At 46.2% G+C, this 21,231-nt stretch overlaps 1 long non-coding RNA gene across 1 annotated transcript; it reads right to left on the reverse strand.

Moving 5' to 3' along the window:
• Positions 1-2,446: 2,446 nt before the first annotated feature.
• LOC113932901 lies at positions 2,447-20,930 on the reverse strand. Its single transcript, XR_003523159.2, has 5 exons — positions 20,204-20,930; positions 19,733-19,811; positions 17,659-17,776; positions 5,528-5,628; positions 2,447-5,352 (listed from the first exon to the last, which is right to left on the reverse strand). It is a non-coding gene; the product is annotated as an uncharacterized LOC113932901 (long non-coding RNA).
• Between the last annotated feature and the right edge of the window lie 301 nt (positions 20,931-21,231).

Consider the following 21,231-nt stretch of genomic DNA (forward strand, 5'->3'; position numbering starts at 1 on the left):
TCCTCTTCCCAACTCTCAGAAGCAGAAGATATTTCCTCATTTTCCAGATGAGGAACCTGAAGAACAGAATGGTCAAGTAGCATGCCCAAGGGCACGCAGCTCATAAGCAGCCGAGCTGCATTTCAAACCCATCTCTTTCTGGTGTTAAGGTTTGTGTCTTTTTTTAAAAAGTTAGATTTAGGGTGCCTGGGTGGCTCAGTCATTAAGCGTCTGCCTTCGGCTCAGGTCATGATCCCAGATCCTGGGATCAAGCCCCACATCGGGCTCCTTGCTCCGCGGGAAGTCTGCTTCTCTCTCTCCCACTCCCCCTGCTTGTGTTCCCTCTCTCGCTGTGTCTATCTCTGTCAAATAAATAAATAAATAAAATCTTAAAAAAAAAAGCCTCAAAAAATAAATAAATAAATAAATAAAAGTTAGATTTAGGGGCACCTGGGTGGCTCAGGGCTCCCTGCTCAGAGGGAAGCCTGCTACTCCCTCTCCCACTCCCCTTGCTTGTGTTCCCTCTCTCACTGTGTCTCTGTGAAATAATTAAATAAAATCTTAAAGAAAAATAAAAGTTAGATTTAATTAGTGTTTTAAATAAGTTACTCCTGGTGCCATCCATCCAAGAAAACCTAAAAGCAGGAGTGTATTCTGCGGTCTCACACTGCTGGTGTTCAGAGCCCACCATGGCTTCGGATGCTTGTGTCCAAATCTGCACAGCCCCCTGGGCATGGCTGGCCTGGACTGACATCTGTGGTTTCATCTGCATCATAATGTCCCAGCCAAGAGGGCAGAGTCAAGATGAGAAAGGAGCCTTGGACTATGTGAGCCCCTGGCCTCACCCCAGCACAGAACTCGTGGAGGCCAAGGCCTGGAGTATGAACGAGTCAGCACAGAGGGAAGCAAAACTGATGACTCAGCTCCAGGTCATGATTTCCCTCTCCCTTGCCTAAGAGATGAGTCATGGCCTATGCCTTTAATTTTCAGACTTCTAACTCATCCCAGCAGGGACTAGGAAGCTGATGAGGGAAATCTCCCTGTAGCATAGGCTCTGCCACCGGATGGCCTGAGTTCAAATTCTGTCTCTGCTCCTTACTAATTCTGGGACCTTAGCAAATCACTGAGCCCGCATTTCCCCACCTGTAAATTGCAGGTGCTAACCCCTCTCTTGTGAGGTAATCTATACCTAATCTAACCCACCTAATCAATAATTCATTGAACACCTACTATGTGCCAGGCACAAGGAATGTGGTAGTAAACAAAACAGACAAAACTCCTGCCCCGGCGAAGCTTACATTCCGGGGAGAAAAAAAGAAACAATGATCAAATAATGTGTGTACATTGTAATGTCAGCTGGTGATAAGCAAGGTGAGGAATCAAACAGTGAGGTAGGACAGAGGGTCAGGAGGGTTGACAGAGACAGTTCCTATGAACTACTTGGCACAGGGCCCAGCACATAGTAGGGCCTCCACAAGGAGATCTGAATTCCCCTCCTTGTGGTTTAGGGAGTAAGAGCTGCATGGTCTGCAGAACTGAACAGGCCTCCGCTCGCTGGAGGAGACAGAAGGTCATTCCTAGCTGCAGGGCAGGAAAACTCTTTGCTCAGTGTGTGTGTGTTTAAGATATTTTTTATCGAGATGAAATTTACGTAGCATAAAATTCACCTTAACCACTTTCAAGTGAACAATTCAGTGATGTTTAATATGTTCACACTGTTGTGCAACCATCACCTCCATCCTCTTCCAAGATGTTTTCATCACCCCAAAAGGAAACCCGTGTCCGCCAAGCAGTCAGTCCCCGTTCCCAGCTCTCCCCTGTCCCCCACAACTATTAGTCAGTGGCAGGGGCAGAGCAGGATTCAAACCCAGAAAGTCTGTGCTTGTCATGACCACTTATGACTCTTGCCACTCCCCTGCCGTGTCTTGCTTCCTGTCATGCCTTCCATACATGCAGAGCACCGACTCTACCAGCTGTTCCCTCAGGTCTCAGCTTGGGGACCACCTCCTCTAAGAAGCCCTCCCTGATCACCTCTTCTACTAGTACCTGTGGCAGAGTCCTGTTAATTTTCCTCATAGCACTTAGCAGTTTGCAGTTAGTAATTTTTTTGTCTGCTGCTTTACCTACTTACTGTCTGCCTCCACCCCTAGACTATAAGCTTTGTGAGGACAGGGGCCCCTCTGCCTTGTTCACTTTGTACTCCCACTTCTTATCTCAGGGCCTAGCTCAGAAGAGGTACTTAATAAATATTGAGTGCACCTGGAGAGTAGTTGAATAATTAAATAAATGAACCTAACATACAAAACATACTGATGTCATGTTTCTATAGGCCTGACATATACAAATTACATTGTTTTCCAAATATTAATTAATGAAGCCTTTGGAATGTCCCCGAGGGGTTGGCCAAGGGTGCTTCCATGCAGAAGATCCAAGACACAAATAGAGTGAAATGATTTATTCTGGGTCACTGATGACTCAGTGTCTGGGAATAGAAACATACTCCAAAACCTTTGCTCTAATTAGTCAAGGTAATTATTGGGCACAATAATTAGGCACAAATGACCTCAGCCAGGCTGTTTTGCAACCTCGGGAATTTAAGACCTGTACTAATTTTGCTTTAATGACTATTTGTTGCGGCTTGCCACCCCAAACCTTTTCTGCTTTTTCTGAGCGAGCAAACATTTGTCTCAAAACACAGTCTTTTGGGGGCACCTGGCTGGCTTAGTCAGGGGAACGTGGGACTCTTGATCTCGGGGCTGTGAGTTCGAGCCCCGAGTTGGGTGTAGAGATTCCTTTAAAAATCTTAAAACACACACACAATCTTTTCGATAAGAGATGCTTTTCCTCACCCACTGTCACATTCGGGGGTCGTCCCTCAAATAATTACCCTCTGTTACAGTTTTTGCTTTTGTGGGATTCTTTAGGTTTGGGGTTATCGTAAGAGGTGAATTCTGGTCCATAGGAAACTCCGGGCTTGTTCGCTGGTTGAGTCAATATTTACTGCGCCCCCTACCGGGAGCAGAGCTCTATGCACCACGCTAGAGCCAACGGGGAATAAAACAACTCCCACCCCGGGGGGGAACTTTCTGGGCATTCGTGGCAGTATGAGGAGGGCAGTACGAGGAGGGTTTGCAGCATTTTAGTGGTTTCTTTATCGTACTCTTTTTTTTTTTTTAAGATTTTATTTATTTATTTGAGAGAGAGAATGAGATAGAGAGCATGAGAGAGGGTAGGGTCAGAGGGAGAAACGGACTCCCCGCCGAGCAGGGAGCTCGATGCGGGACTGCGGGACTCGATCCCAGGACTCCAGGATCACGACCCGAGCCGAAGGCAGTCGCCCAACCAGCTGAGCCACCCGGGCGCCCTCTTTATTGTACTCTTAACCCCTCATCACAGCCAGCCTTTCCCGAGGCCTTTCTCTATATAAAGCATGGCATTGCGTGAGTTGAGTCAAAACAGACCTATGAGGAAAGTACTATTATTAGTGCTAGTATTACCACCCCCATTTTACAGATGGGGAAACCGAGGCACTGTTAAGTGCCTTGCCCAGATTCACACAGCTGGTAGGTAAGTGATGGTGGCAGGATATGAACCCAGCTCTCAGAATGGGTGCTCTTACCCACTTGACTGGACTCACCGTACCAACATTTTGGATTGTCCAGAAAGCCCCCCAAATTCTCTGACATTGCACACCCACTTCTATATTCACACACAAACATCTGCTGGGAACTCTCTGATGGGAGGCAAAGAGCAGGGATATGTAGATGAACCAGAGCACATCCTTTCCCCATTCTGAACTGCTCCACGCAGTAGCTGGGGTAGAGAGGGTTTTGAAAAACCTGTTCAGGCCACTGCCTACTGAAAATCTTTTGAGGTTCCCAAGGCTCCTGGACTGGAACCCAGAGGCATCTGGATGTACCTATCATCTCCGGGCTGTAGGTGGCTCCATGGGGCAGAGACCCTTCTCAGGAACCGCTGCGGTGCTAATCTAGCACGCTCTTCTCTTAACCTTCCCGCACCCCCATCCCGGAGTACTGCGTGCAAACTCCTGAGGTGAAGGAGGAGGGAAAATGCATGGGGATGTAATCCAGTGGGCGACCACCAGATATCCATCTGCCTCTCTCCAGCTTCCCACATCCACCCCATCTCAGCTACCCTGGCCCACACAACCACCACTTCTTGCCTGCACGATTGTGATAACCTTCTTGCTGGTCTCCCAGCTTCCCCATTAAAACTAACAATCGCAGAATTTTTAATATGAAAAATTTCAAAAAAGTAGAGAGAATAAGGGCGCCTGGCTGGCTCAGTCGGTGGACCATATGCAACTCCTGATCTCAGGGTCATGAGTTCAAGCCCCACGTTGGGTGTAGAGCTTACTTAACAAAAAAGAAAAGAAAAAAACAGAAATAGACTGGAATAATGAAGGCAATTGCAACAATGATTAGCTCCTCAGCTCACCGCCAACCTTGTTTTTCCCCTTCTTTAGCCCCCTGGAATTTGTAATTCCTCCTCTCTGGGTTTTTGTTTTTGTTTTTTGTTTTTTGGACATTTTCACCCTCAGGGACAGGATAATCTGACTTTTCATCAGTTCCCCCCACAGATGTATTGTCTGTTGTGGCAGAAACTTTATTCCAAGATTCCTTCAGGGATTTGCTTTTGAATCCAAAGTCTTGCTACTCAAAACCAGTTCAGAGACGTTTAAAAAAAAGAGCCTCTTTTGCGAATCTTGCAAATCAAAAGCCTTGGCTTTCAAGGTTATTATCTCTGCCATGAATTTCAAAAGCCTGTTTAGGAACTGGTGGAAGCCAAGAATTTGGCTCTTTGGCGCTTTCTTTTTTTTTTTTTTTTAACTGGTTTGGGTCAAGCCTCTCCAAGGGGCGTGTATCCAGAGTGATTCAGGCCTGAACTTCAATACTGGGTTTTGTGGGGAGAGGGGTCACAGGATTCCTCTTAAAAAGGGAACAAACATAGCATTGCTTCGTGTGCAGAAAATGCTACTCATTGCTATTTTTGTTGTTGTTAGAATAATCTTAGTGAATTTAAATGATTTCTCTGAATGCTCACAGATGTGATGTCCATTCCCTCCGTGTTTTCCTCTGGTTTTAAGCTCTTCAACTGTAATTTCTCCTAATTTAAACTTTCACAAGACCCTAACTCCCACCTCTGGGGCAGTTATTTTCTACTGAATAAGTCAGGTTCCTAGGTGTTTCTGCAAGAGCGGCTTCTCAGGGCTGGACCAGTGTGCGCTTGCAAACCAGCGGGCCTGGCTATCACCTAAAGCCCCATGTCATTTCAAAGTCTGATGCTCCTGCTTTGCCTTGCATCATCTGATTTCCTGTTATACGTGTTGGCATTCATGTTGAAGTTAGTCACCTGTTAAAAAAAAAAGTAAGATTTTTCTTTCCAGGCAAATCCACTGAAATTTCCCAATGTTTTCCAACACCAAGAGTCTCCCAGAATCAGGACTTAGCCAGACAGGATAATTCAGGCCCAGACATGATACACACTGACGGGGAAGGAAGGATGGTTAGCGGTTAGAGCCACTTACTGAGAATAGAATCGCTGGTGTTTATCCTCAGCTCAGCCAGCAGCTTCCCTGGTGATCCCACATGCCCACAGTGGGGCTCTGTTTCCAAAGGGGCAGTTTTCCTTATGAAAAAATCAAAATAGACTTGTGTTCTTAGAGCTAGAGGCAAGAACCCTTGTATTTTTTTTTTTAAGTGGCCCAAAAGGTCGCAATTGGGTGTGATTTTTTTTAATAAACTTCTATTTTTTTAAAAAAGATTTTGCTTATTTTATTTATTTGAGAGAGACAGTGGGAGGGAAAGGGAGAGAGAATCTGAAGCAGACTCCCATGCAGAGCACAGAGCCCGATGCGGGGCTCAATCCCCCAACTGTGAGATCATGACCTGAGCTGAAACCAAGAGTCGGACGCTCAAATGACTAAGCCACCCAGGCACCTCTAAAAATAAACTTTTAGAACAGTTTTAGATTTACAGAAAAGCTGCAAAGATAGTACAGAGAATTCCCATAGACCCCATACTCACTTTCCCCTGATTTTCCTGTATTATAAACATCATACATTATCATATATTTGTCACAATTAAACAACAAATGTTGATACGCGATATTAACTAAAGTCTGTACTTTGTTCAGATTTCCTTAACTGTTACTGAATGCACTTTTTCTGTTCCAGAATCCTGTCCAGAAAACCACATTACATGTGGGTGTCTTGACTCCTTAGACTCCTTTTGGTTGTGAAGGTTTTTCAGACTTTTCTTTTTAATTGAGATGTAATTCATATACTATAACACACACCCTTTTAAAGTGCCCATTTCACTGGGATTTAGTATATTCAAAAATCGTGCTAATTTGGGGCACCTGGGTGGCTCCGTCGTTAAGTGTCTGCCTTTGGCTCAGGTCATGATCCCAGGGTCCTGGGATGGAGCCCCGCGTCGGGCTCCCTGCTCAGCAGGAAGCCTGCTTCTCCCTCTTCCACTCCTCCTGCTTGTGTTCCCTCTTTCACTGTGTCTCTGTCAAATAAGTAAATAAAATCTTTAAAAAATATAGTGTATGTAAAAAAATTGTGCTAATTCTAGGACATTTTCTTCACCTTGATAAGAAACCACATATGCATGTAGTCATTCCCCATTCCCGTCACTCCCCATTCCTGCCACCTTGAGCCCCCTGGCAACAGCTCATCTACTTTCTGTCTACGGATTTGCTTATTAAGGATATTTCATATACATGGAGGCATACAAGGGCGCCTGGCTGGCTTAGTGGGTAGAGCATGAGACCCTTCAGCTTGGGCCTGTGAGTTCGAGCTCCATGCTGGGTATAGAGATTACTTAAAAATAAATGCAGAATGTCCTGCATTTGGGATTTGTCTGATGTGTTTCTCGTGATGATGCTGGGCTTACGGATTTTGGGGAGGAAGATCACTGAGGTAAAGTGCCCCTCTCATCACTCATGTCAAGGACGTTGTACTACCATTAGGATTTTTCACTTCTTTTTAAAGCTTTTATTTATTTATTTATTTGTCACAGAGAGAGAGAGAGAGAGAGCACAAGCAGGGGGAACAGCAGGCAGAGGGAGAGGGAGGAGCAGGCTCACACCGAGCAAGGAGACCGATGCGGGACTCGATCCCAGGACCCTGGGATCATGACCTGATCTGAGGGCACACACTTTAACTGACGGAGCCTCCCAGGCGCCCCTGATTTCTCACTCTTTTTTTTTTTTAAAGATTTTATTTATTTATTTGAGAGAGAGAGAATGAGAGATAGAGAGCACGAGAGGGAAGAGGGTCAGAGGGAGAAGCAGACTCCCCGCCGAGCAGGGAGCCCGATGCGGGACTCGATCCCGGGACTCCAGGATCATGACCCGAGCCGAAGGCAGTCGCTTAACCAACTGAGCCACCCAGGCGCCCCTGATTTCTCACTCTTGATGTGAAACTTGGTCCCCTGATGGACGTAGTGTCTGTCAGATTTCTCCACTGTAAAGTGCCTAATTTTAATAGACAGTTACATTGATTTCCTCTTTACTTTGGCCACGTGGTTATAAATCTAATATTAGTTTTTGTGACGTAGATCTATTTAAATGAAGGCTAGTTTTTTTTTAAGATTTTTTAAAAATTTTTATTTATTTGAGAGAGAGAGTGAGAGAGAAAGTACAAGAGCGAGTAGGGTCAGAGGGAGAAGCAGACTCCTTGCTGAGCAAGGAGCCCGATGCGGGACTCGATCCCGGGACTCCGGGATCATGACCTGAGCCGAAGGCAGTCGCTCAACCAACTGAGCCACCCAGGCACCCCTCAAATGAAGGCTAGTTTTAACATACTTCATTTGGATTCACACTTTCAAAATTTGGGAGGCAGGGCTCCTGGCTGGTTCGATCAGAAGAGCATGCCACTCTTGATCTCGGGGTCATGGGTTCGAGCCCACATTGGGGGTAGAGATTACTTAAATAAACTTTAAAAAACTTTATTCATTTTTTAAAAGTTTTATTTACTTGTTTATTTTTATTTTTTTTAAGATTTTGTTTATTTATCTGACAGAGAAAGACTCAGCGAGAGAGGGAACACAAGCAGGGGGAGTGGGAGAGGGAGAAGTAGGCCTCCCATGGAGCAGGGAGCCCGATGCGGGGCTCGATCCCAGGATCCTGGGATCATGACCTGAGCCGAAGGCAGACACTTAACGACTGAGCCACCCAGGCGCATCATTACTTGTTTATTTTTAGTAATCTCTATACCCCACGTGGGGCTCGAACTCACAACCCTGAAATCAAGAGTTCCATGCTTCATTGACTGGAGCCAGCCAGGCACCCTTGGATTCACACTTTATTATTATTTTTTTTTGTTTTTTAAAGATTTTATTAAATCTTTAAAAAATCTATTAAAAAAATAAATAAAGATTTTATTTATTTGACAGAGAGAGACACAGCGAGAGAGGGAACACAAACAGGGGGAGTGGGAGAGGGAGAAGCAGGCTTCCCCTGGAGCAGGGAGCCTGATGCGGGGCTCGATCCCAGGACTCTGGGATCATGACTTGAGCCGAAGGCAGATGCTTAACGACTGAGCCACCCAGGCACCCCTGGATTCATACTTTAAATAAAGACCTTTTATTTTTTCAGATAGAAGACATTAAATTGCATTAAAAATATCACGCTGAAGCAATTTGCACAGATTTTTAAACAAATATTTAATACCCAGTGTTGGTGGGTATATAGAGAAAACAGGCATTTCACACTCTGTCCAGGGTGAGGGTGGAGATGGGGAGGACACTCAGCAATTCACCTCCGAAGGCTCGAAATATGCCACCTGAACCCTTCGATTCTATGTTTAGAAATATATATGAAGAAAACAAATATGTATGCAAAGATTTGGTCAAAAGAAAACCCAACCCAGCTCATTACAGTATTATTTGTAAGAACCAAAAACTGAAAATGAGCTAAGTGCCCCAAAGAGGAAATTAGCTTTAGAATTGATGACACACCCGCCAGCCCAATACCATCTGGTGTCAGAAGTGTTCTGTGGGTAATGTCAACTATACTTCAATTAAAAACATAAATCATAAACAAAAGTGTTCTGTGGATAGAAACATCTTAGGAACCTCTTTGAGCCTCAAGTCCTCATCTTTATTTTGTTTAAAGATTACTTATTTATTTGAGATAGCGAGAGACAGACAGAACACAAGTGTGAGGAGGGGCAGAGGGAGAGGGAGAAGCAGACTCCTCACTGACCAGGGAGCCCAATGTCAGGCTCGATCCCAGGACCCTGGGATCATGACCTGAGCCGAAGGCAGACACTTAAGGACTGAGCCACCCAGGCACCCCAATTCCTCATCTTTAAAATGGGAATAAAAATACAAACCTCAGGGCATCTGGGTGGCTCAGTCAGTTAAGCAGCCAGCTCTTGGTTTTGGCTCAGGTCATGATCTCAGGGTCATGGGATCAAGCCCTGAGTGGGCTTGGCGCTCAGAGAGCACCTGCTTGAGATTGTGCTCTCTCTCCTTCAAATAAATAACAAATAAATCTGCAAAAAAAAAAAAAATACTAACCTCATTGGGGAATTATTGGGATCAAATAAGTTAATACAAAGGCCTTACCATAAATATTAAAACATACGGAATCATATGTGTGGCAGGGGGACCTTCTCCGAAAAAGGTTATTATTAATGCTAACTTATTCTCAGTTGTAAGGAGATACCCATCCCAATGCTCTTGTGTTAGGTGGGGTCATATGACCTGCTCTGGCCAACAGATAATGATCAGAAGTGATGTGTCACTTCCTATTTGAGGCAGCAAAAAGTCTCTGCAAGACTCTCCAGGCTTCATCTTCCCTTTTGTGGAGGTTGGAGTCACAAGACAGAAGCCGCCTGTATCCCTGAGTCACTGAGCATCGTCCCGGGATAGCAGCCGTGGATTGTTGCCTGGACCCAGAGCAGGCTATGCCTCAGTAAGAAACAGATGTTTGTGGGGTTAGCTGATTAGCTCTTTTTGTTGTTGCTTGGTGATTGACAGCAGCATAACCTCTCCTGACTATTATAACACATCTGAATGCTTCTGGACAATAACCCAGACAATGTGTTTGGACGATGCAGGGCACCGCCCCTCACAGCCTTCATCCCACAGCACATCTCGGCTGTTGTTTCAGCCGTCGGGAGAAACCACAGAAACAAGACGCTGAGAACAACCGTATTGGCACCTTTAGCTCTTATGACCACTGGGCGGTCAAAAAAATTAAAAAAAATTTTTTTTAAAGATTTTATTTATTTGACAGAGAGAGACACAGCGAGAGAGGGAACACAAGCAGGGGGAGTGGGAGAGGAAGAAGCAGGCTTCCCGCCGAGCAGGGAGCCCGATGTGGGACTCGATCCCAGGACCCTGGGATCATGACCTGAGCCAAAGGCAGATGCTTAACGACTGAGCCACCCAGGCGTCCCTGGTGCTAATTTTTTTTTTTAATTGAGATATAACTGGCATTTGACGTCTAACGTTGTATTAGTTTCAGGTGCGTGACACAGTAGTTCAATATTTGTATATATTGTTAAATGATCACAGTAAATTTAGTTAACATCCATCACCACACGTTGTTACAATTTTTTTCCTTGTGAATAGGACTTTTAAGATTTACTTTTTTTTTAAAGATTTTATTTATTTATTTGACATACAGAGAGAGCTAGAGAGGGAACACAAGCAGGGGGAGAGGGAGAGTGAGAAGCAGGCTCCTGGCTGAGCAGGGAGCCTGATGCGGGGCTTGATCCCAGGACCCTGGGATCCTGACCTGGGCTCAAGGCAGACACATAACGACTGAGCCACCCAGGTGCCCTAAGAGTTACTCTTTTAGTAACTTTCAAGGGTACTGTTTTTGTTTTTTAAGATTTTATTTTTAAGTAATCTCTACACCCAAAGTGGGGCTCAAATGCACAAACCTGACATCAAGAGTCTCAAGCTTTACCCAAGTGAGCCAGCCAGGCCCCCCAAGGGCTGTTTTTTTTTTTTTTGTTTTGTTTTGTTTTGTTTTTTAAGAAGGAAAGAATATGTCCTTGTGAAGTGATTCTGACCTGCCGGGCCATGGTTAACATTCCCTCATTTGGGCAGAGCTGGAGAATCTGTATGTTTGCACCTGTTCCTTGTGGTGGGCAGCCTCTGAGGGGGTCCACAAATATCCACGACTCTCTCAGTATTCATGCCCCGTTGCAATTCCCTTTCCTATGGTGTGGGTTGGATTCGCTGGTGTGCCTCCGATGAATAGAATACCGCAGAAGTGATGTATGTCACATCCAGGAGTAGGTTATTAAAAACTGTCACATCTGCCTCGGGCACCTTCTTGCTCTCTCTCTTCCTCTGCTGAAAGAAGCCAGCTGCCAAGTCGTGAGCTGGCCCCTGGAGACTTAATTAACATAACTCTCACCCCAATTGTTTCCTTTCCCGACCGGGATTACAGTAGGACCCCCTTGTAATCCCTCTTTCTGGTCCTTCCCTTCATCCCCAGGCAACCTTTGCTCTGTTTTCTGTGACTATAGATTTGTTTGCATTTTCTGTAAAGGGAATGAATCATAAAGCGTGAACTTTTTTTTTTTTTTTGGTCTGGCTTCTTCCACTCAGCATAATTATTTTGAGATTCATCCATGTTGTATCGTGTACTGAGAGTTCATCCCTTCTTATTGCTACACAGCCGTCCGCTCTGTGGGTGCCCCACAGTCTGTCTATCCTTCCACCTGTTACGGGATCCTTGGATTGCTTTCCGTTTTTGCTTCTTGCAAACAGGGCAGATATGAACTTGTGTGTATAGTGTGGGCATAGGCTTTCTCTTCTCTTTGGTAAATACCTAGATGGAACGGTGGGGGTCTCATTGTTAAGTGTCTGTTGAATTTTATTTTATGACATTTATTTATTTTTAAAGTGACCTCTACATGGGTAGAGATGACTTAAATCTCGAATTCACAACCCTGAGATCAAGAGTCAGACGTGCTCTACCGAGGGAGCTAGCCAGACGCCCCTGTATGCTGAATTTTCAAAGAAACTCTTGACTTACTTTTCAAAGTGTTGGTACCATTTTACAATCCCACAAGCACTCTGTAGGATGTTTTAATGACCCTGGCACTAACCCCAGTAAGTACCAGGGGTCCCAGTCACTGTGACACCCAACTCCCACCACCCCCATTTCCAAAAATGCTCCTTGGAATGGGACAATACCGCCACATCTGAGAACTGCTAGACCAGAGGCATTTTTGTTCCTGCAGTAGAAACCCCCCACTGACAAACGATGAAAGAAAGCTCCTGAACCCGTATTATCTGAATGGAGTTCATGGTCGCCTGAGGCACAAGATGGTGGCAAGAGCAGGAGATAGCTGCTGGTGGTACACCTTGCCTTGACTTTGCGTTTTGTGGTTCTTCGACTTCTGAAAATACCAAACTGCTCTTTATTTAGGGAACCAGAGTTTATATGTAGTGGAGAAGCACCACGTGGTGGTTGGAACTTAGAGTTCGGACCCATTTGCTTTCCATTCTTCACTTTAGATCTTTTTGTTGTTGTTTGGTCATTGACAGCAGCATAACCTATCCTGACTATTATAACACATCTGAATACTTCCGGACAATAACCCAATGTGTTTGGACAATGCAGGGCACCGCCGCTCACATCCTTCATCCTACCACTCGTCCCAGAGCCTCCCTGGGGTAAAAATAAGTGGTGTTTGGTAATCCTGAGCTGAAAGGTGGTACTTAAGTCCAAAGTACACCTGAACTCAGTTAATTTGCTCTAATCACCTATACTAGCCAAAGATGCGTAGGCGGGACACACACACACACACACACACACACACACACACACACACAAACACACACATCATGATGCAACCACAACCACGCATTGCAGTACAAAGCCACCAAACTCTATTGTGATTTCTAAAAACCTTCATCCCTGGCCCCCTGTCAAACTGCATCATGCATCAGAATCCCCGGAAAGGCTTGTTAAAGCATGGACTGACTTGTCCCACCCAGGAGATTCTGATGTCAGGTGTCTGGACAGGTGCCTGAGAATCTTCATTTCTAACCAGTTCCCGGTCAGCACGGCTACTACTGGAGTCACTCTCTGAGACCTGCTTCCTTGTTTTTTTTTTTATTTAAGCATTTATTTGTCGATATAAAGTCCAGCTAAGGCAGTGATCTTCCACCGGGGTGATTTTGCCCACCAGGGGACAAAATCTGGAGACATTTTCGGTTGCCCTAACTGGGATAGTGGGCACTACTGCTACTGGCATCTGTTGGGAAAAAAGCCAGGGATGCCGCTCAACATCCTACAATGCATGAGACAGTGCCCCCACCCAAGAATTATTTGACCCAGAATATCAACCGTGCCAAGGCTGAGAAACCCTTAAGTGCCGAGGAATGCATAAATAAATTAGATTATTATCAGAAGGGATGAATATTATGCAGCCACTAGGAAGAACGCTCCTGAGACCTTTTTAAAACTTGAGCAACTGTTTTTGATATGTGAGGGGGAAAGGTAAAAGGAGTACATTCAACATATCAGTGGTTTTGTTCATATTCTTCACACCGTCTGCTTCCTAAAATTTTCTTGTTTATGTGTTTACTTATATATCATCTGTCTCCATTTACTAGGACGTAAGCTCCTGGTGCACTTTAGGAGAGTGTTAACTAGTTGGGATACATGACTGGAGAAACCTGATGTCGTGTAAGTTAAATCAGTGGTGTACTGGTAGGCTGTTAGGAACAGACTCTCTGGGGGCACCTGGGTGGCTCAGTTAAGCATCTGCCTTCAGCGGGGGTCATGATCTTGGGGTCCTGGGGTCGAGCCCCGCATCGGGCTCCCTGCTCAGTGGAGAGTCTGCTTCTCCCTCCCCCTCGGTGCTGTCAGATAAATAAAATCTTAAAAAAAAAAAAAAACAACCGACTCCCTGAAACCGAAAATCTCTCATTTGTAGCATTTCCATGGTGTAAACGTGCCCACCGTGGCTGATTTCAAGTTACTTCATGATGTCAGCAGAGGAGGAGTTCGATAGATGGACACAACTGGCTTGCTAAGCTCGGAGCCAGCTCCAGCACACCACTGGAAATAATTACATTAATATAAAAGACTGGAAGGAAAAATGCCAAAAGGTTAATGGTAGTGTACTGGGATCATGCATATATTAGAAACCAAGAAGCTCCAGCTTGCTAGGAAATGAATTTGAGGGCATGGCTCCTGGGCTAGGGTTATATCCTCCAAGGAGGAATAGAACAACCTAGCCATTAATATGACTCCACTCCTAATTTCTGGTCTCAACCCAAATTCTAAATTTGTGATTCAGAGAATCAGTTGACATGATCTTATGGGAGTTTGGGGTGGGGGGGTGATGCATATAAACATTCGGGGCATAGGCAGGCCCATGAGGTGCAGGTGAAATTTGGGTGAAGTAGAAAAGCATGGGGGCCCGGAGACTCTGCTATGGACTGGCTGGTCAAGGAGGGCTGCTCAGAGGAAGTGACATGTGAACTGAGATCTGAATGACAAGAAGGTGCCCAACAGAGACTGGGACTGTATTGTGAGAAGAGCCAGCAAGTGCCTTCCCGCTCAAGACACACTCGGTGCCCCAGGAGCACCGGCATCGTTGGGAGCTTGTTAGAAATGCAGCTACTGAGGGCCCACCCTAGCCGCACAGAACCAGACTTGGGCATTTGAACGAGGTCATCCAGGGATTTGCGTGAGGATCGCAGAGCTGTGGATTGAATTCGAGAGCCTGCATTACTGTTTCAGGATGCTGGCTGTGGCCAGCCACTGGGACTCCATCGCCTAGACATCTTGCCCCAGTGAGAAACTGGTTTTCTCATGACACCTGTCTTGGCAGATGGACCCGAGCCTTTGTTTTTGTCTTCAGAGCTGTGCCATTTTAAAACAGATTTTAGGAAAACCAAGGAATCACTTAGCAGGGGCACCTGGGTGGCTCAGTCGGTTAAGTGTCTGCCTTCGGCTCAGGTCATGATCCCAGGGTCCTGGGATCGAGCCCCGCATCGGGCTCCCTGCTCAGCAGGGAGGCTGCTTCTCCCTTTCCCTCTGCCTGCCACTCTGCTTACTTGTACTCTCTATCTCTCTGTCAAATAAATAAATAAAATCTTAAAAAAAAAAAAAAGAAATCATTTAGCAGGCAGAAATGGGAGGCCTGAGAAAGAGTCTATCGTGAGGCTCCTTTCACGGTGACATCACTGCTGTGCTGGAGCGTGCCTCCAGCCCCAGCCCTGAGCACCACCTGCAAAGCTGTGGCAAGTTGGGAAGGCCATGGGCAGTCTTTCTGAAAATCCATTAACTGTCTATGATTCACCCTTCAGCTAGCAGTCAGGAGAGATCATTCTTAACCTGACTACTATTTCATAACTAGCAACAATTTGCAACTTCAGTTTCAGGCTGAACACCAGCCTTGCAAGGAACACACTGTTGTAATGGGGAAACGTTTCATAAAAAGTGGGTAAGAGCAAAGAGAAAGCACAAACAGCAACCTCAAATCTCCCCAAACTACAGAATATTACCTTTATTTAGCAGCAGTGTGAAGATTACTATGAGCTTTACATGCTATAATGAGTAATGAATTGTGTTTAGGTGTTGGTGTGGAGACCTAACCACAGCTGCTTATATAAACTAAAGGGTTTTTCCTCCACTTACAAAAAAAAAAAAAAAAGTTTAGAGGTAGTCTAAGGATATCCACAAGTTCATCAGACTTCCTCCTTTCTCTGCAGATGGCTTCCACCATTCTCTGCGTATGGCTTCCTTCCTTAAGGTTACCTCATGGTCAAAGATGGCTGCTGCAGCCCTGGCTATCTTATTTGAGTTCCAGGCCCCAGGAAGGAGGAAGTAGCAAGAGCAAGAAACCAAGCTAAGTCACTTCCTTTTAAATAGCTTTCCTGGAAGCCCCACCCAATGACTTCCTCTTATTATTTCATCATCCTCCCTTCTTTGCAGAGGAGGCTGGGAAATGTAGTCTTTGAGCTGGGCACACTGCCCACTTGAATACAATTTAGGCTCTGTTAGCAAAAAATAACTGTGGAATGTATATTGGGAAGGGAGCTAGCCGGCTGTGTTATGTTTATATAATCCCATTTTATGCTCAGTTTGGAGAGACCCTTTGGAGAATCCACCATTTCCTGCATGAGGCCTTAGATTCTTGGACACTTTTTCTGTGTCACAGACAACAGACTAGCAGTATTTTCTATTGCTTTTTTAAGATGCATAGAATTTGCTTGCCCAAGGTAAGCTGTGTTTTATCCCAAAGCGGGGAGAACATACAAGGCTTCCAATTTTTGTTAAAAATCTCTTTCTTCAGGGCGCTCCTGGGTGGCTCAGTTGTTAAGCGCCTGCCTTTGGCTCAGGTCATGATCCCAGGGTCCTGGGATCGAGCCCCACATTGAGCCCCACATCGGGCTCCCTGCTTGGCGGGAGGCCTGCTTCTCCCTCTCCCATTCCGCCTGCTTGTGTTCCCTCTCTTGCTGTGTCTCTCTCTGTCAAATAAATAAATTAAATATTAAAAATAAAAATCTCTTTCTTCAAAACTTAATTTTGTTTCCTGTGTTTCTATTGAAAACAAGAGTTTAGGGAGAAACACGTCCCTTCAGTTTACCGAGTAAGGTGAGCTGTGAGCAGATTTGATCATGAGCTTGCCTTTTGTGCCCCAGGAAAGGTATGAAAAAGGATCAGAACACATCGGTCCCACTCTCCTTCCCACACCTCACAGAAGAGCAAATGGTTGTTTTCTGTGCATGCAGACTATGAGATGGCATGGTGGGTCCACCCTCAACTCCCAGCAAGTCACTCCACCTTTGGAGTCTAGGACTACAGGGAGAGTCAAAGAATCTCACCCTCAGTAGGGAGCGAATGCAGCACGGGGGTGTATTTAGTATGTCAACATTGGTCCCAAACTTGAACAGGGCATATATTAAAACACACAAAAACACTGCTCTTGTATAAATGTATATGCTGTTAAATGTTAAATAAAAAATGTCTGATTCTATTCTGTTATTTTGATTGGCCTTTTGTGCTCACAATGTTATTTGACTTTTCTCATGTCTTTTGACTCATGCCCTTGAGTCTAACTTTGGCCTTTTCTGGCAGCAGTTAATCTGTGAGGCCACTTATACTCCTTACTGTGATGAATGCATGCATTATTTATCATGAGAAGCTGTTGGCATCATGCATTCTCTTGACATTTCTGTGCAGTAGGGGAGGAAAAAGATGGGCTGCCATTTCAGTTTTAATTCAGTTGTGTTAACAAATAATCTTGGAGTGTGGAAAGCCTTCCTAAGCCTGATGCAAAACTCAGAAGCTATAACCCTAACTGTGTGTTGTGGAAATAGAAAAGATGTCCAAGATCTATTATAAAATGGAAAATAAGAGCTCAGTTTCCTAACACGCTGTGTAATACATCTTTTATGGTTAAAAGTGTTTACGTAGGGTGCCTGGGTGCCTCAGTTGGTTGGGCATTCAACTGTTGATTTCAGCTGGGATCATGATCTCGGGGTCCTGGGATTGGCCTGCATTGGGCTCTGCACTCAGTGGGGAGTCTGCTTGAGGATTCTCTCTCCCTCTCCCTCTGCTCCTCCCCGTGCTGGCGTACACTGTCTCTCTCTCTCTCTCTCAAATAAATAAATCTTTAACAATAACCACAACAAAATAAAAGTATTTACATACACATACTTAGAAGTCTGGAAGGATGTTAAAAATGAAAGTACAGGGGCACCTGGCTGGCTCAGTTCATGGAGCATGTGACTTTTGATCGGAGTCGTGAGTTCCAGACCCACGTTGGGTGTGGAGCCTATTTAGAAAAAAGAAAAAAGAAAGTATACATTAACCCACATTTTCTTGAGTCATCAAACGCTAATTACTTCAAATGGATGTGAAGTTTCCAGAGCTTAGCTGAGAGATGTCATATGCGCTGTTGCTTGTCCAGGCCTTCCAATTCCAAGGTTGGAGGCTAATGTAGGAGCACTTTCTCAGGCCCCTAGAGTGGTAGTCTTTATTGAATAATTTTGTGGACTGGTATGGCACTCAGTCTTTTTCTCATTTATTCTCATTTAATCCTGAAAACAAACCCAAGGAGTTTCTATTACCAACTCCATTTATGATGCTCAAAGAGTCATAGTAATTTGCCCAAGGTCACTCAGATAGGAAGTGCTTATAAAATTTAGAAAGCCAAACTAGGGCGCCTGGGTGGCTCAAGATGGTTAAGTGTCTGCCTTCGGCTCAGGTCATGATCCCAGGGTCCTGGGATTGAGTCCCGCATGGGGCTCCTTGTTCGGCGGGGCGTCTGCTTCTCCCTCTCCCTCTGCCTCTCCCCATGCTTGTTCTCTGTCTCTCTCGCAAATGAATAAATAAAATCTTAAAAAAAAAAAAGAAAGCCAAACTAGATGGTACTATCTCATCAACAGAAAGAAAATGTTGTTTAAGTCAAATGAGATTATTCCTGGTTCTTTTTTTGGGGGGTGCAAAAAGGGTGGTTTTATTATAGCATGGGGACAGGACCTATGGGCAGAAAGAGCTGCCAATTCCTGGTTCTTTTAGCCTTTTCCACCTCTGTGCCTTTGAATTCACGCGTCCCTCTGTTCTGAGGGGACTCATCCTTCCAGGAACCTTGTCTGTGCTTCATGGCCTAGCAAAAATGCTTCCTACCCCAGGAAGCCCTCCGTGATTCCCACCACTGGGAAGTAACCTTTTATACTCCTTACACATCTTACTTTCTGCCCTCAAGACATGTTGCTTTTCACAGTGGCCACTGATAAGTACATCCTTCAGCTCTTGCAGGTTGACTATGAGCATCCATTAGGTATCGATGTGTAATAACGTTGCTTAGGTTTTATAAAGGGCAGTTTAGAATGAAACTGACCAGTAGCCTGGTGTCCAGCCATCTTTGTGTGTGTGTGTGTGTGTGTGTGTGTGTGTGTGTTTCTTGGGGGTAGAGAACAGGGGGAGAGAGAGAGAGAGAGGGAGAAGGAGAGAGACTCATTTAAGACCACGGCAGGTCTCAGAAAAATCTCTATGAAAATGCACTCAGATTAAAACTTTTTTTTTTTTGCCATAAAAGCAACAGATTTTCAGATGTTTTTCTATTGTAATCATTATTCAAAATTTTCTTTTTTTGGGCGCCTGGGTGGCTCAGTTGGTTGAGCGACTGCCTTTGGCTCAGGTCATGATCCTGGAGTCCCGGGATCAAGTCCCACATCAGGCTCCCTGCTCAGCAGGGAGTCTGCTTCTCCCTCTGACCCTCTTCCCTCTCGTGCTATCTCTCATTTTCTCTCAAATAAATAAATTCTTTAAAAAAAAAGAAAAAAAATTTTTAAAAAAAGATTTTTAAAATTTACTTGAGATTTTAAAGATTTATTTATTTGAGAGAGAGAGAGCACAAGCAGGGCAGAGGGGCAGAGGGAGAGAAGGAGGCTCCCTGCTGAGTAGGGAGCCCAATGCGGGGCTGATCCCAGGTCCTGGAGATCATGGCCTGAGCAACAGGCAAACACTTAAGGGACTGAGCCACCCAGGCGCCCCTGAAAAAAAATTTCTTTTCATATGATAGTCAATAGATTGTTTTTGTAGTCTTGTACAAAATAGGTAAACCCTAGGCTGTGTGCCTCTGATACTGGATGGACAAAGTACACCAGCCTGGTGCTCCCACTCTGGTTGCCGGAAGAACTGGGGGTTCCCCTATAACCCCTACTTTTGCCTGGCACGTCCTTTCTATGGTGGCCTCTAACCCCCTTTCTTCCTACACCCCACTTACCAATCTTTTAAAGATTCAACCAGGAACAAGACTGCCAAGATTCTCCCCTCCGAAAAGTTACTTTTTGGTGACAAGAGACCTGTAAGTAAACACATCAATAGTAGGATCATTTCAGGTAGTGATGCAGGGTATGAAAAAATAAAACCAGGCAATAGGCGTGTGGAACCTCTACTTTTAACAAGGCCGGTATGACAAGGGCTCTGTGCTTACAGGCCATTTGAGCAGAGCCTTGAGAATTGAGGAGGAGTAAGATTCCAGACAGAGTACTGTGAAGGTAAAGGCCCTGGGGCAGAGAAGAGCTTGGTGTCCTGGGGAAACAGCAAGAAGGCCAGTGTGACTGGGCAGCACAAGCCAAGCAGAGGACAGCGTGAGATGAACAGAGGACGCGGGCCCAGATCCTGCAGGGACTGGTAGGCCGTAATGAAGAGATCAGCTTTTAGTCCAGAAGTGACGGCTGTAAAGCCACCTTACTTTGCAGGAGCGCGCTGTGGCAGCTCCTGAGGGGTGGTGCCCTGGCCGGCTTCTGCACGCCCTGGTGGCTCCTGTCCTTGCCACCAACATCTGGAGGGTCGGTTTTGCCTCTGTGCGGTCACGGCTCGTTTGCGTGGCCGCTTCCTCCAGGGGCTGGAGCCGCAGGCAGGGGTGACGGGGACGCCTCGCGGCGCAGGTTAACGGGAGGCCGGGCGGCCCACCCCGCGCGGCCACGCGGGTTCTGGCCGGGGGAGGTGGGGGCTGGCACGTGACGCAGGCGGCCACACGTGGCCCCTGAGTGTGCTCCCCGGGACAGGTGCGGGGCCGCCACCCTGGCCGGGGTGTCCCGTCCCGCGCTCCGGTTCGCTGGCGGCCTCTCGGGCGGGCTGGCGGCCGCGGCGGGCGCGTCACAGGACGCTGTCCCCGAAGGGCAGCGGGCCGCAGGAAGGGCCTGCTAGCCTCGCCACTTGCAAGTTTTTTCTTGGGGCTCGGAAGCCCAACTTGCCCATCCGAGAAATGGGACTCTGAAATAAACAGATGGGGGGGCGCACTCTGCCAACTTGGACGTTTTATTCTTTCTCTACGTCCCTACCCACTTTGGAGCCCAAGGGGCTGGAGCAAGCGGACTGCCACCCCAGACACCCAGCGTCCCCGACGGGCGGTGGCCCGACTTAATTTTGCGTCCCCTGAGGCCGGGAAGTGCCTAAAAAACCCCCGCGGGGCGCGGTCGCTGGGTCGAGTCACGTGACTCTCGCTCGACGCCCCGCCGGGGAGAGCAAGCAAGTGCGCATGCGTACCTTTTATTCTCCCCCCCCCCCCCGCTCCCCCCGTTGGTTTGGACGCAACCACTGTCAGCTCCTCCCCCTCCTTTTCCTCCTCTTCCATCCTTCCTGACACACGCTCCCTTCCCCCGCCCATTGGTTACGTCAGGCAGACAGGACGGTGAGCCAATCATGGTGCTGCGTCCAGAGGCCGGCACGAGAAACCGGTCGGATCGGACCAATGAGGGCGCTCGGAGCGGGCGCGCC

Source organism: Zalophus californianus, chromosome 10 (assembly GCF_009762305.2).
Source record: "Zalophus californianus isolate mZalCal1 chromosome 10, mZalCal1.pri.v2, whole genome shotgun sequence".
NCBI classification, from domain to species: Eukaryota; Metazoa; Chordata; class Mammalia; order Carnivora; family Otariidae; genus Zalophus; species Zalophus californianus.